The 15,786-nt window shown below is 32.9% G+C and overlaps 1 protein-coding gene across 1 annotated transcript in view; it reads right to left on the bottom strand.

The window, feature by feature from the left end:
- LOC149798631 (uncharacterized) overlaps nt 1-6,708 on the bottom strand; it is a 262,358-nt gene extending 255,650 nt beyond the window's left edge. The window contains exon 1 of the mRNA XM_089957464.1: nt 6,640-6,708. The gene's annotated coding sequence lies outside the window, so the exon portion shown is untranslated. The remainder of the gene's footprint in view (nt 1-6,639) is intronic.
- Between the last annotated feature and the right edge of the window lie 9,078 nt (nt 6,709-15,786).

The following is a 15,786-nucleotide window of genomic DNA, read 5'->3' as shown; positions in this document are numbered from 1 at the left end:
CTCTGGGAACACTATTAGTGTGTCTATTACCCTTAATATGGAGGTAATGTACCCCTTTTGGGGGTCTCTAGGAACACTATTACCCTTAATGTGGAGGTAATGTACCCCTTTTGGATGTCTCTGGGAACATTATTACCCTTAATATAGAGGTAATGTACCCCTTTTGGATGTCTCTGGGAACACTATTAGTCTTAATATGGAGGCAATGTACCCCTTTTGGATGTCTCTGGGAACACATATTAGTGTGGCTATTACCCTTAATGTGGAGGTAATGTACCCCTTTTATATGTCTCTGGGAACACTACTACCCTTAATATGGAGACAATGTACCCCTTTGGGGTCTCTGGGAACACTATTAGTCTTAATATGGAGGTAATGTACCCCTTTTGGATGTCTCTAGGAACACTATTAGCAAGTCTTTCTGACCCTGCTATGGAGGTAATTTATATCTATTTAGAGGTCTCTGGGAACACTATTAATGTACCTATCACCCTCTGATGTGAAAGTAATTTAGCACCATTTAGGGGTCTCTGGGACAGTCATGTGGTCAATTACAGGTGCTTGATTACAATTAAAATTATGATCACAGATTGTTTGTCACTGATGATTACTATTGTGATTAGATTCTATTTCGAAGCTATGATTATGATTACGATTACAATTACAGGGGGACGATTACGATTACAATTACAGGGTGACGATTACGATTACAATTACAGGGGGACGATTACGATTACAATTACAGGGGGACGATTACGATTACAATTACAGGGGGACGATAATAATTATGAATATGATTGCTTTGTATTTGCTTGTTATCCTTTTTTGTTCTGTGCAGACATCATACATTACATAAAAGAAAAACAAACAATTTTAACTCTATATAAATGTATATTGACAATTATTTACATACAAATTAACAATACAAGTATTAATATAATTAATGACTTTTTTGGGTGCAATCATTTGTAATCATTATCACACTATGCAATTACACTGCCAATCAAAGGCAATTATGATTACAATTACAATTATAGAGCTTCTGAAATCAATAATTTGGATTTCAGCTCACACTGTACTCAATTACAATCCATTATGATTACAACTGTAATCAGACCCATGCCTGCTCTAGGAATACTATTAGTGTGTCTATCACCCACTAAAATAAAGGTAATTTATCCCCATTTAGGGGTCAAAGAGACAGTTCTATCAGACATGTCCCGCATACACTAGTATGACAGACATTTTTTTAGATATTGTCCACATTTAACTAAACAAGTAATCAAATTTCTGCTCTTTACGATAATCAGCACATAAAAAATGTTTTTATTTGTTCATAGTTTGAAGACAAACTGGGAAAATACCTACATTAATCCGTGTTTTAGTCTGAATTCTAAACAAATTTACTCAAGACCCCCAAATACCATGATTTATATTACATTAAAGGTTTTACAGCATTACTTTTACCACCATCATAAAATTATATTCTGTAACCTTTCCTTGTGGTTTTGAATACACTTTCTAAAAGTCTTCTTATCGTCTTTACAAGGGCAGGTGGGTGGTGAGTGGTGGGTGGTGGTGGAGCAGAATGAAGAGAGCTACAAATCTGAAACTTTTATTTTGCATGCACTCAGCTGATATAGTACATACAATTAACCTCCTGGAGGTGAGGCTTTCCTCCTAAGATGAAAGGTGTCTCCCATTCCTCCTGTCACTCAGAAAATCTCCCATGTATACAAAATTATTATTTAATTTTTATCTTTTCACACTTTGCTTTCAGTGCATTATATTTATGGTACAGTAATACTGCCTGTGATCATATGACTGAACTGGTTTAAACTGGGCAAGATGATTTAGTTGCTGATTTCAAACAGCAAAAGAGAATTACAAACCCCTTGATTCTGTCAGCAGAGTCAGCTGGCTTCATTGTCTGGAGTTTGTCAACATGGAATATGTGTGATCCGAAGTAATGCCAAAAGAATTAAAGTGATTAATTGATTATGGTCCAAATATTAAAGAGCTCAATCAAAATAAATAAACCAGGGTCAGTTTGACTTCTGTGTTTAAAGTTTGCCAAGATGTCTAAACATGCATTATATCCCAATGCTGAAATGCCAAAATTGAAGCAAATGAATTATCACACAAAGTTTAATAATGAATGGAAACAGAAATTTCAGTGGTTAGAATCAAGTTCCATGGACATGAATGATAAAGCTGGTTTTAAAATCTGGTGGCAAGAATAACATCATTTGTCATGAAACATATCAAAGCATGTTATATATGACAATGAATAACTGTCATCACTGAAATCCATGTTCATGGAAGCTACATGCAAAAATAGTTTGTCCATCTAATAGGTGAACATAATCTCCCATTTATGGTAGTAGATAATTCTTCAGATCCTGTCAAAATAATGTTCCCTGGCTCGAAAATTCCACAAACGTTTTCATACAAGCATATGAAAACTGCTCACATAGTGACCATAGCATTGGGTCTTCAATATCAGGATAAGAAAATCAAAGACAAGTGCCACAATGAAAACTTTGCCATTCTCAATGAAAAAATCCACCCTCATTTGAAGTCTAAACTTTTGAATAATTTCACAAATTTCCCAATTTGTCCTAAGTAGACCTCTCTTTTCTGTCACAAGTATGAAGAAGAGAGACACACAAAAAGAAATAAAATAGTTATCAGAGGCGTGTACGAATTTTGCAACAGAATATTATGAGAAGGATCTCCTAACAGTTTCCCATTGGTTTACAGGCTTCAGGCAGGTTTCCACTTCTAAGACCATATAATGAGAAGGATCTCTTAACAGTTTCCCATTGGTTTACAGGCTTCAGGTAGGCTTCCGCTTCTAAGACCATATTATGAGAAGGATCTCTTAACAGTTTCCCATTGGTTTACAGGCTTCAGGCAGGTTTCCACTTCTAAGACCATATTATGAGAAGGATCCCTTAACAGTTTCCCATTGGTTTACAGGCTTCAGGCAGGTTTCCACTTCTAAGACCATATAATGAGAAGGATCTCTTAACAATTTCCCATTGGTTTACAGGCTTCAGGCAGGTTTCCACTTCTAAGACCATATTATGAGAAGGATCTCTTAATAGTTTCCCATTGGTTTACAGGCTTCAGGCAGGTTTCCACTTCCAAGACCATATTGCTGTATATGTTCATTTACAAGTTGAGTCCAGCTGCAAAAAACAAAGGTCCTGATCTGCCAGCAGACCATTCTCTGTTGATTTTTCTACTAATTACTTCTAGCAAACTGGTCAGATTCAGATCTGCCGGCACATTATGCAATGGCAGATTTTTTACGCATGTACTTTGCAGCTGGACTGAACTTAAAGCAAATATATCAGTATATGATATATATTATCTGTTCTCAGAACTATTAATTTGTTCATGCTAAAAATATGGGAGGACAAACTTGATTTGACTACATTATTTCAAGTGGTTTCCACAGAATGATAAAAAGATATAATTAAAATGTAGAACAGCAAGCCTACTGCAGGTTGACAGATACCTACACACAATCTGGATGCATAAGCAGCCTTAGGAAGTGAAAAATTACACCCAATAAGTGCCAACGAATTTTCAGACAGTTTACTCACCGTGAATGGAACTCATATTAAAAAAGGATACCAATTTCAAACTATTAATTAGGCTATTACTTAGAAAATCATTCTACTATTTAGATAGTTTCACAGTACAAGAGAGGAGATGAAAGCCTAAATAATGGTGTTAAATAAACTAAGAATAAATGTATTTAAAAAAAAACAACATAAAATTATCTTAAAAATCAAGATGGTCATCTAGAGCCAATGTCCTGTTGAAGCTTAGTTTTCATTACTGCAGACCGTATACACCATGCTGATGTAGTCCCCAACATGTATCTGAATTGTAGCAAATGACAAACTTTGATCGTCAGCAACATTCCATGAGCAAACAGTTTTGAAAAAGACACAATAATCCATAGTAATTGAACGAGGAATAGAACTATAAATATCTTGACCAAGTGGACCTGAAGGCAAGTGTAGCTGGTTTAGGAATCTAATACTGGTATGCATATTAATCTAAAAATAATCTTGTAGAATTTTGGGAGATAGTTCTTATTTAGTCCTCTGGCCCTCTCAGCTATTATACCTTCATGGTCTTCATTTAGTCATCATCAAGTCTGATTAAAGTACAAGAACCCATGGCGACATAGCATTGTTATTTCTCCCATACACCCCTAGACAACTATCACAATGGCACCCAACGTCATTTAATTGAAGACCAACAGTATTGGATATTTAAGGGATCAATTGTTCAAAAACACCTTGGGGTATATAAAAGTTGCAGAGTTTGCAGTGAATTATTTGAGCTCAATTAACTGGTAACAGTTCATTTCCTGTCAGGTGGAAACCCTATTTACAGTTCAACACGTGGAAACATTAACAGTTTCCCCAAGAAATTCAAGGCCCATTTTACTGGAAAATCTGTGCAAAATGGAACTAATTCGGTGCAAGGATTTGATTTGTGTTATTATGTGTAGCAATGTGATTTTATTATGAAGGATTTTAATAAATCTTATGTATTGTTTGAGGTAATATGTCCACTGGTTTGTGGTGACCATTATACGACAAGATGTATGGTCACTAGCTACGATGTCGTAGCTTCAACTTGATTTTGTTGTGGTTGAGGCTACGAACTGATCCCATATCAGGTAATGGAGCAAAAAATATCATCACTAAAGTCAGAAAAACAAACAGTATAGAAATCAACTACATAAGTATAATCATGCTGTGAAAGAAGTTTGGCTTATTTTGAATTTATTAAGCCCTTACACGATAAAATAAATTGGCATGGTTACTCTAACCTTATACTGTACGCCATGACAGATAACGCGAGACTCTCGCTGTGACCCCTTTTCTACGTAAGGCTTGCCAGACCATATTTTGGATATTCTACGCTATATTATTATCAATTAAGTGCGAATAATCGCTTCTTGGTGAATTTCAAAGCTGCCGATAAACCGTATTTACTTTTAATGCGCAGAATTTCTAACCCAAACGGCGCCAAATTTTTACTACAATTTGTTTACATTTCCAAATAAGGCGTCAATGTCCTTATATGGCACACAAACAAACGAGGCTGAGAACGGAAGTAATCATTATTTGAAATAATATAGAGGACGATCTAAACGAAAATATCGGCTAAAAAAGGTAAACGAGATTTTTCAGCTATTTCTACAATGATTTTCGATATTTCCGGTATTAAATAAGAGGACTACTCAATTTATTGTATTATATGCAAGGAATATGTTTAAAGTGTTATTATTAGGCTAAGAGAGCGCCGGGTGTGAATCACACCCGGCTTGCTCCATTAACATGTATATGCTCATGTTAGTACCCTGTCCACGAGGTACGAGTAAGGGTACTAATATTAGTACTATATGGTCACGTGATCACTGTTTACAGTAGACAAATATTGTTATTATTGATTTATCATGGAATAATTAGTATTTTATTATCCAATTGCCCCATACATCTAAAAAGTGGCCCTTCTAGTACCGCCCTATTCTCATTAATTAATCTGAGTTCATATACATGTTGTTCTGTGGTATGCATGGTGACTGAGTAGTATGTGAGTTGCTTGCATTACATGTGTCTAACATGAACTGCCAATTACATTAATAAGTTCTCTCTTCCATTAAACACTCCTCCAACGACTCTCCAGGAGTCAACTTCAACTTCTGAGTCCAATATGTTACTCAATACTATGCAAATTGTATTGAAGAAATTGACTATTGCACACCAAAATACTACACCCAAAAGAACCCATGGAGATGTAGCATTGTTATTGCTCCTGAATACTGCTACACCTATGACACAATTTGTGTGCACCAGTTGAAAAAGTATATCAGCATCTTTCTCAAAACAGATTTTGTCCTCCTGCTTCGAATCCAATTTCCACTATGACTGTGTTCACTAAATAGTTGAAACAATCATCTGGATTGTAGACCTGGATATATCTGTTACATTCAATATATTCCTGCCAGTGAAACTATTTTCATAAAAAGGCAATAATGTGTGTTTCTGCTCGTGTGACAGCTCTTTGTTGTACGGCACCATGGAACTACAATCGATGTTTACTGTCTAATTATAAGAGACGCCACTACGTCATTATTTTACTAGTTATCCTAAATAAACTACCTGTAAATTCACAGTCCTGTATGAACATATATTATAACCACCATTAAATGATGCAATATTTAACTAACATAACGTACGTACTGGCTGAAGGATTACTCACTTACTTACTTTTAGTGTGTCGTTGATCTGTTTACAAGCAAGAAATAAAATTTAAAAACAAAATCTTAAGTGGTAAGTTTTCTTGCTTGTAACTTCCACATAACACATAGACACCCGCGATCCTCCACTTCCCGACCAATTCATCCCGTTAACGGTTAAGCCCCAAATCCTTGTTTTTATTGGACATTTTACGATCAACTAAATGTACTGTACCCAAAAGTTAATTCTTACAAATTTTACTGTACTTGAAATGACCAGCAATAATCACTCGCTACTGTGTTTAACAAAATTTATATTAAAAATTATAAAATCGTTATTAACCAATTCAATCAATATAAGGTACCTCAATAAATTCTTCGTTTTTGCATCAGTTCATAAATACAAGAAGCTGTCTGCCTAAAGCAGGAAATGGTATGTATATTTTGAATCAATAAAACGCATAATTGAATATATCACTTAGCGTGAGCGTCTTTTGTATTCAGATGATAACTTCTTGTCATATGCTAGTATTATTTGCCGTGTGTATGAAGCGGAAAAAAATGCTTCTCATACATCTTTGTTTTTTACGTCTGTGCAGATTGTAAGCTTACGGAGATGTTCTTCCTCTTTGGAGGATTTTGTGGAAGCGGATATGTTTTTAAATTCTAATAAAGAAAAACGTTTAATATTGAAACAATATATTCTGCATCACGTTATTGCATAATCAATTACAGACGGCAATTGTGGGCACAAATAATGAAAAGAATATTACCTTAAAATTTAGGCATTTTATTTATTGTTTCATTCTTTCTTTGCTGGTTGGTTGGTTTCATTTATTTATTAAGTATTTTAGATGATGTTTTCGTGGTGTGCTTGTTTTCTTTGTTTTGTTTGTTCTTTTGTCTGTATACAAAGCTTTTGTTGACAAGTTCATTGTAAGAGTGTTTTTATTCAATAATTCATTCATCTGTCCATTCAGCCTTCTCGCCGTCCAGCTATATATTCATTAATTCATTCGTTCGTTCGTTCATTCATTCAACTTAAGTTTAACACTGATTAAGACCGTGATCCGCATAACGCATGTACATGACGTGTCGCCGATCTCTCCCCACTTTCCTCCTTTGTTTTTTCCAAATCTTGTAGGTGATGTAAGTTGGCTTTTGTTCAGAGGTGATGTTTTTACATGATCAAGTCTTATTAGCATTACTTCCTGTCACTGAAGATAACAGATTTGTGAAGAATGATAAAAACAAAAATTCAACTTTTATTATTTGCAACATTATAAAATAAACAAGAGGCCCAGGTGGGCATGAGGTCACTTATTAAAATATGCCTAGCCTCCTAATGCAACAGATCACTTACCTCACTGAAATATGACCAACAGTCAAATGCAGAATAAGCTGGCTAAAAATTTTGGGATAGTGGTCTGCTTTTTGCAGAAATTTATCCAATTATATTCATTGTCATGTATATACAATGAAAACAAGTTTAGAAGTTATGGTATCTATTATTTAATCTACATCTATATTTTAGAACTTTTTTAGAGTAAGTTTTTAAAAATTTATCTTCCTTTTTTCAGTAATAATTGCTACATTTAAGCGTGAATCAATGTCATTTATGTAAATTGTAAAGTTTTTGAGGCCATGGTACTTTCTCTAAACATCTGGTTCATTTAAAATGAATGACTTTCAAAATCTTGCTTAAATCAATTAAAATGCTTTTGTTTTGTTTCAGTAATTACAGCTGTTTTTTATGCATAAACTTGAAAGACACTTTTGCCAGATTGGTTGAAAATAATTTAGTTGTTGTTTGAAAATGTAAAACAAATATGCATGTAAATTTCAAAACCATATTGAAATGAATTCGTTCAAGGGGTTTCATGTGGCTTACATAGCTAACAGTTGATCATTTTAATAAGCAGATGTATGTAGTATTGTGTGAACACAACCTTTGTAAACTACATCCCAAACTGTTTTCCCATAATGTAAGCTTTGTCATGTGTATCTATGAAATTACTAATATGAAAAAAATCTGGCACCATCCTTTTATATTTCTTAAAACATGGCAGGAAATGCAGATGTCCGATGGATATCACTCATTTAAATGGGCTCGGGGCCATTGTAATGTTATGGTAGATTACATTTAGCATGGTGGAATAGGACCATTTAAGCACTTTTGAATAGGACCATTGAAGCTATATAAGTCAAGTGGTCTGATTTGCATCATGTTGATTGTATCTATTTTACAATAGCCTGATTAACATTCTTACCAAAGATAAAAAAACAATTCATAATTAATATGCATAATTCATAATTAATATATATAATTCATAATTAATATGCATAAGTCATAACTAATATGCATAATTCTTAATTAATGTGCATAATTCATAATATGCATAATTCATAATTAATGTGCCTGGCCTTGTTCACAGTCAAAGTCATCAAAAATCTGTTGATGAAAGTTTAATCTGTGGTCAACTGAGTCATGACTGCTTTTGCATGAATTGAAATTTGTTTTGTAGTGTTTTCTTATGCCATGGGCTTCTTTATTCATGGTAATTAAATCTGGAATTGTTGGTGTTGACTTTTTCCTCAAACAAAAACGATGTAAAATATAAATTAAAAATAATTTGAGTAATGACACTGAATATATGAAATACTATAAAACCCCACATAATATATATAACATATAATACATATGATAACATGTAATACACATAATAACATAATACATATGATAAAATAATACATATGATAATATATAATACAGTATATAATAGATATGTTAACATATAATACATGTCATAACATTATTATGGCGTTACAAGCAACTGTCAGTCTCTCACCAAACATTTTAAAATGTTGTAAAGTGTTTAGAATAATTTTCTGCAAATAAATTAATAATCATAGACAATATATACAGAAAATGTTTTTATTTGGAGCTTATTATTAGAAATAAACAAGTACAATTTCTTGCAAACAAGCATCTATAATTGATTAAAGAAATTATGATCCTTAAATTATGGTGTAGTTCATGAAGTTGTACTGCACAAGTTTGATGTTTTATCCACAACAAGTGATGTTTCACCCATTAAAAATTGATGAAAAGTTAAGAAAAATAAAAGAAATACCAGTATCTATATTATAAATATTAACATTAACAATTATATTTCTGTGGTTATGCATTGACTCTGCATCTAATCAAATGTTATCTCAGATTCTGTTTATTGTATTGGTGTGCATCAGAAACCCAGCAATATTTTGGTTCACTGGGGCAAAATGATTTTAGTACATTTACCAAATCAATTCAAAACTGGATCAGAAATAGTCACTAGCATGGTTGCAATTCATAGCCAATCAGATGCAGGATCACCTAATTAAGCATGGTTGCAATTCATAGCCAATCAGATGCAGGATCACCTAATTAATATACATAACTCTTTCACTCCTTATTAAATTTGCCCAGGATCTTAATAATATAAGCATATATTCAAAGTTTGATAAAAATCAGATCATAAGTTTGTCCAAACATAAATATGTCCAATCATAAATATGTCTTCCTGAATGATAACAAGATCAGCCAGTCAGATACAGAATCACCTAATTAATATGCATGGATGTGACTCGTTATCAAAAATGAGAGATTTTTATGATATATGCCCATATTGCATATTTGATCAAAATCAGATCAGACAATATGGATTCCAGAATGGTAAGAAGCAATTATTGATCCATGGATAACAAAGTACAATAGATCCGTTATATAATTTTATATCTAGGTAAACTTGGAAAATCCAAAATATCCTCCCCATTCAAAGCATGATCTTGTTTCAGCTTCACTAACATGTTGCTTTTCGAGGTTCAACAATTAAATTTGGTGTATCCTGAAATAGATAAATTTAAACACTTTTACTTGTTGTCAAGAATTTTGCTTTGACTAAATAAGTTTAAGACCATAGAGTCATAACACACAAATCAAACTTTTAAATTCGTACTTAAAAGAACCTGATACTTGTAGCTAAAATTTCCCCCGATTTCACTTTTAAGCAGCAAATCAAATGCACATTCCAAAAGCTTAAATAAATTTTTGTTGCGGATCAGTGAAATTTTCCGTAGCATGTTTTAATGCAGAAGATGAAGGTCTTCAGAAATAAGCTATAAATGGAATTATTTCTTGTGTTTAGCTGCAAATCTGTATTCTTCTTAATGCTTCTTATATCATTTTCCAAAGTTCCCTGCTTTTGTAAACCTTTTCTTGCTGTCGTGCAAAAACCAATGAAAAAGTATAGTGAAAGCCTCGTTACAAATCCAGCAATATCTCATTTTTTCAGGATTTAATGGTACTCCTGAATACATGCCATGTATGAAAACTATTTTTCATGTCTGGATTATTTCCCTTTGCAATAAAAATGTTTTCCCTTGTAGATTGTTAAATCTAAGATGAACACTTTCATTGCTAATTATAGTTTTAATTTTCATTGCTCAGTGTTGGTTATTCATCCAATTAAAAAGCTTGTTATTTATTTAATGGGTCCAAATGAAGTTTTAAAAAAGCATCAATAAACCTAATGTTGAGAAATTGTAGCTTTTGGGCCTTATCAACATGTTATTTCTTCAGTTCAGCTATATAATTGTTTGTATCAGCTGGAGAAAACTATTTCCATATTGCTATACCTTTCTTTTCAAGATTTAATTTTCATAAGATCCAAATTTTCAGTACATTTTTTATCTTCATCAGGTTGATTGAAATCCAGTATTACCTATTGTTATTTATATTTCATTTGTATTGTTCTGGATGTTCTCCATGATTATATGTTATGTATATATTGTGCAGTTGACAATGATCAGTAATAGTGTTTATGGCCTACGTGGCTAATACATTGTTATTTTGTAAGCAAAATATTACATAGCTGATATTTATCTCCGATTTTAGATTATATATTAAGATGATTATTAACTGAATATAAAACTATTTACAGATGTTGAGTTGAAGATCTAGTTGGTTTTTTTTTTGAAAATGTTCAAGAAGTTGTTTACAAATTTGATGGGAAAATTACCTTCATCCTGGCTCTGTTATTGTGTCTTAGCTGCTTATTAAAATGTTGTTTACTTAAAAATTACTCATTCCTACTTTAGCATCCATTGTGGAATCATTCTTATTATTGTGTTTAGATTTTATTTGAGAGGAATTTTATTTAATATTTTCATTGGAATGACAAAGTGCTCAATATTTTTCAACTAAATCACTATTTGGGATAATTGTAAATTCAAGGACATTTTGGATTACATGATTGTGATACATCAAGACCAATGGCACATTCGCACATTTGAGACTACTAGTACTTTCACTATTGAAATTCATTCAAAACACCACTGGAATTCACTAGGCATACTATATATTTTTGGACTTGTGATAGAACTTTTTGCATTATTCAGGATTCAATTCACCATACTGTAAGTTCTTTCAAATTTTAACTTTGTATTCTAGAGAAAAAAATTATTGTTGAATTTTACAAAACTTGTCATATCTACAAGCAGCCAAACCATTATCATGCTCAATGTTAGTACAATGGCTATCAATATCTGGCATAACAAGAACATCTTTTGAGGAGATTTAGTTTTCTTAAATCTTTCCAGAAAATCATTTAAATTTATAGCATAAAAACTATTTCCCAGTTGAAAGATATAAATAAAATTATACCCATTCAATAATGCACCAAGTCCCACTTCGAACAATCTGAAACAATAGCTATAGCCCACCTGGTGTAAGTGTCATTGCTATAGTCCACCTGGTGTAAGTGTCATTGCTATAGTCCACCTGGTGTAAGTTTCCTTGCTATAGTCCACCTGGTGTAAGTGTCATTGCTATAGTCCACATTTTCACAGGTTTGTGAAGTTTTTGGTTAAAAATAAAAAATATCTTGACCTTGACCTTTAGAATCAAGTAGCTGAATTCCTTTTTGTTACAGAAATACTTCATGTAATTTGTAAAGTTCATGTCAGATTTCCAATGATGTTCTTATGGTTAATAGATTTCAATAAAAGTTGAGAAAATACTTTAAATTGTTTACTTGATTTTGATAAATAATAATATTCCAAGTCATTAATTGATTATCGATGAAGGCTATTAATACAGCAAATCATTTAATTTCAACTCCATTTCCAAACTATACTGATCTCATTATATGAATATGAATATTTTTCTTATTTACTTTTTTGCCAGAAATTTGTTTGGGGGTACATTTGGCAAGATCTTACTTTTTTTATTTACAGAAGTTTGAATTACTTTGTTTCTAATGGCAGAACTGCAGCAGTGTAAGCAAGCTGCCACAAGTGGATTTTTTATATTTTATTGGAAATATCGTTACTGTCAACAAGCTGCTAAATGTCAACTGAAAATTTACTGACAATACCTTTTCTAAATCTGTACCTTTATAATGTCACTTACTTACTGTCAACAAATTGGCCAGAATGGATTCCCTAACTCTATCATTCGTTATCAAACTTACACCCTTACTTACAGCCAATGAGCCAGTCTAAACTTTAAACAAAAATGCCAAACTATACAACTTGTCTTTGATAAAACACTGATTGTGCTACAATTTAATCACCATCTGCTTTTAGTAAGACTTTCATTCCTGTTTGACAGTATGTGCATGAAAAACTACGCTAGCCATTACCATACCTCTCTGTGGAAAAGAAAAATCGTGTCTGATATTGAATTGTTTTAACTTCAATAATAGACAGCAAAATTCTTAAACTATATTAGTAACAGTTTATTTCGAAATACTACTATCTACATGTAACTGACAGTTTGATTTACTTTGCATTTTGCTCAAATTTAATAGACTTGGTCTTTGAAACAATTTATCTGTTGCTTGTATTTGTTGTAAAATGTTGCAATCATCACAGATTAAAGATGTGATTTATTGTACTGTTTTTGTTCTCTATCTACATCCTTTACATTTACTCTCTTTGTCCTTAATGATTGGTTTGAGAACAACTTCTTGCTCTGCCAGACTTGTTTTAATTGCAGTGTTGTCTGTGTACATCTGCTGGTGCTGTAATTCTTGTAGACTGTACATACATACATACATATGTATGTACATATATACATATGTACATACGTGTGTACATACATACATACATACATACAAAAGAATTTTAACATCTTATTACTTTTCATCTTTTAAATTGTAATTCTTCGTGTTCACCTTAATTTCAATGGGTTTACTTTCCTCAAGATTTTTCTGCAATTCTTTGCATATTTTGAAATTTAAATCAACACCATGTAGCTGTTATTGTGCTGATGTACACTTTATTCAAACATATTGTTTCATTAGAGGCAGTTGTAGGCAACACTCTCACCCTCATCTCATCTTACCAAGGAAAGTTAACTCTAATATGTACTGTATTTTGATTTATTTATTTATTGATGGAATTGTTAGTATGCCTAAAATCTTACACAAACCCTCATTTGCAAATGGACCAATGCCAGTGTATTGTTTTATGTAAGAATAAGAACTGAATAAAGGTAAAGTTACTAGGACATTTCTTTGTGTGTAACCAAGGAGCCCTGCATTACACACATCCAAATAGCAGCACACCTTGCCTAAACTCCTTAAACTTACTACTGTCCTATTCATGCCACTGGCTATCGCACATGCATTCTCCCTAAAAGCAGATTTGTTGCATTGCAGAAAAATAAACTCATTTGACAGGTTAGGGATGTCAGGACAGAACTTGATTACATATATTTTACAAAAATAGAGTTGTTACATTAGGTTACATGTAGTATAGTTTGACATAACTTTGGAAGAGTCAGAAATGCCTGGACTCCCATTTAGCATTTCAATGATTAAATCATAAACTGTGATGTGTTCCTTTTGCATACTGAATATGAATATTAATGTGTCTTATGTGCAGCAACAATTAAACATTGTCAACCCCTGGAGCAACACATAAATAGTACACATATAGGTTTTAGAGTGTCATACCACCAGTGTCATAAACAATGTTATATGTTACCAACAATGTAATAAAATCTTCAAGAGGAAGATCTCAAGAAACATGGTTCAATGGATGCATCTTCAGTTGGACCAACAAATGGAATTACCGGAAACATGGATACAATTTGTGATCCAATCCAATTACATCTGACTGTGCATGATATTTCAAACATTATATGGAAAACATCTCTTATACTTTTCTGAAGACATAATGAGTCCTACAGTTTAATGGAACTTAATGCAAGTTGAGACAGTTTTACTTGATTCGGCCTTTATCTCCCCCATATAGCTTCAGAGAACAGATTCAAGGATCTATTCAATGTTACAATTCATCCATTTCTTAAAACTCTGGACCATCTCATAATCCTACCTGGATTGGCATTACATAATATGATACCTTGGGGGACACAAAAATAACAAACCTAAATAATATGACTGTTTCATATTAGGCAATACATTCATAAACAGTGTTTATTTACAAAAGATAGAATACACAGTACATGTACTTGTAATTATTAAAAATATAAATTTCAAGAGAGTTTTCTAGCCACTATGTATTTACTCCTACAGAAGGATATTTCTGGTTTTTATGTTTCTACTGCTACTTAAGCTGAACCCTGGCTGCATGATGATTGTCATTCAAAACCCAGCTGCATCAATGCAGTCTGAAAATAAATACACCTGCTGCAACAATAGGTCATGACGATATAAATGTCACATGACCAACAATGTGGCTGCACCGGGGGCCAGGGATATATAAACTCTGAACCAACAAAACACGGTGATCAGTTGCAAAAATGAATCAACAAGACCATTTCCCTCTGCTGAGTTACAGATAACAAAATCAGTCAGGGACCAGAGGTGACTAGACGATCCCAGCAGATGGGAGGGTATGCTTTCACATCCTATCAGACATCACCTTCAGTAACTTTGGAACAGAACCATTTAAGCTGTAGAAGCATTTAGTGATCTGCTGTTACAACCAAACGTTCAGCTCTCTGTTCTGCAGTACAAAAGGCTAGCATACATTACAATTTTAAATAAGCCATATTTTACCTCAAGTTTTCTTTCCATTTTTAAAAACATCAAGTCAATACCCATGTAAAAGTCTGGAGTAAAATCAATAATTTATGAAGTCTAAATATCACTTTCTAAGCAGAAACTTCTCATGTCTGATCTCGGCCATTTATTGTCTGTCAAAATAGCAGTTCCCTCATCTCTCATATGTGAAACATTCCTGAAGCCAATACATACTGTAACCTCATGGGTCTGGAAAATTATTCATGATTTTAGCTTTCTTTTATAGACCTTGAAGCTACAAGGGTTCAACTGACTCTAGCAGTAGAGATAAAACAATAAAGAAAGATTAAAAATCTAGGACAGATTTATTCAATAATTTCTCATCTGTAAAAAAAAAACACCCTTTTACCAGTTTACAGATTCAAATTTTACTTACAGAAATATACCAGTAGATAGAACCAGCAGATATCTCGATTATCT

Source organism: Sinohyriopsis cumingii, chromosome 5 (genome assembly GCF_028554795.1).
Source record: "Sinohyriopsis cumingii isolate HCF-2022 chromosome 5, ASM2855479v2, whole genome shotgun sequence".
Taxonomy (NCBI): Eukaryota; Metazoa; Mollusca; class Bivalvia; order Unionida; family Unionidae; genus Sinohyriopsis; species Sinohyriopsis cumingii.
This window is presented reverse-complemented; position numbering and strand designations above follow the sequence as displayed.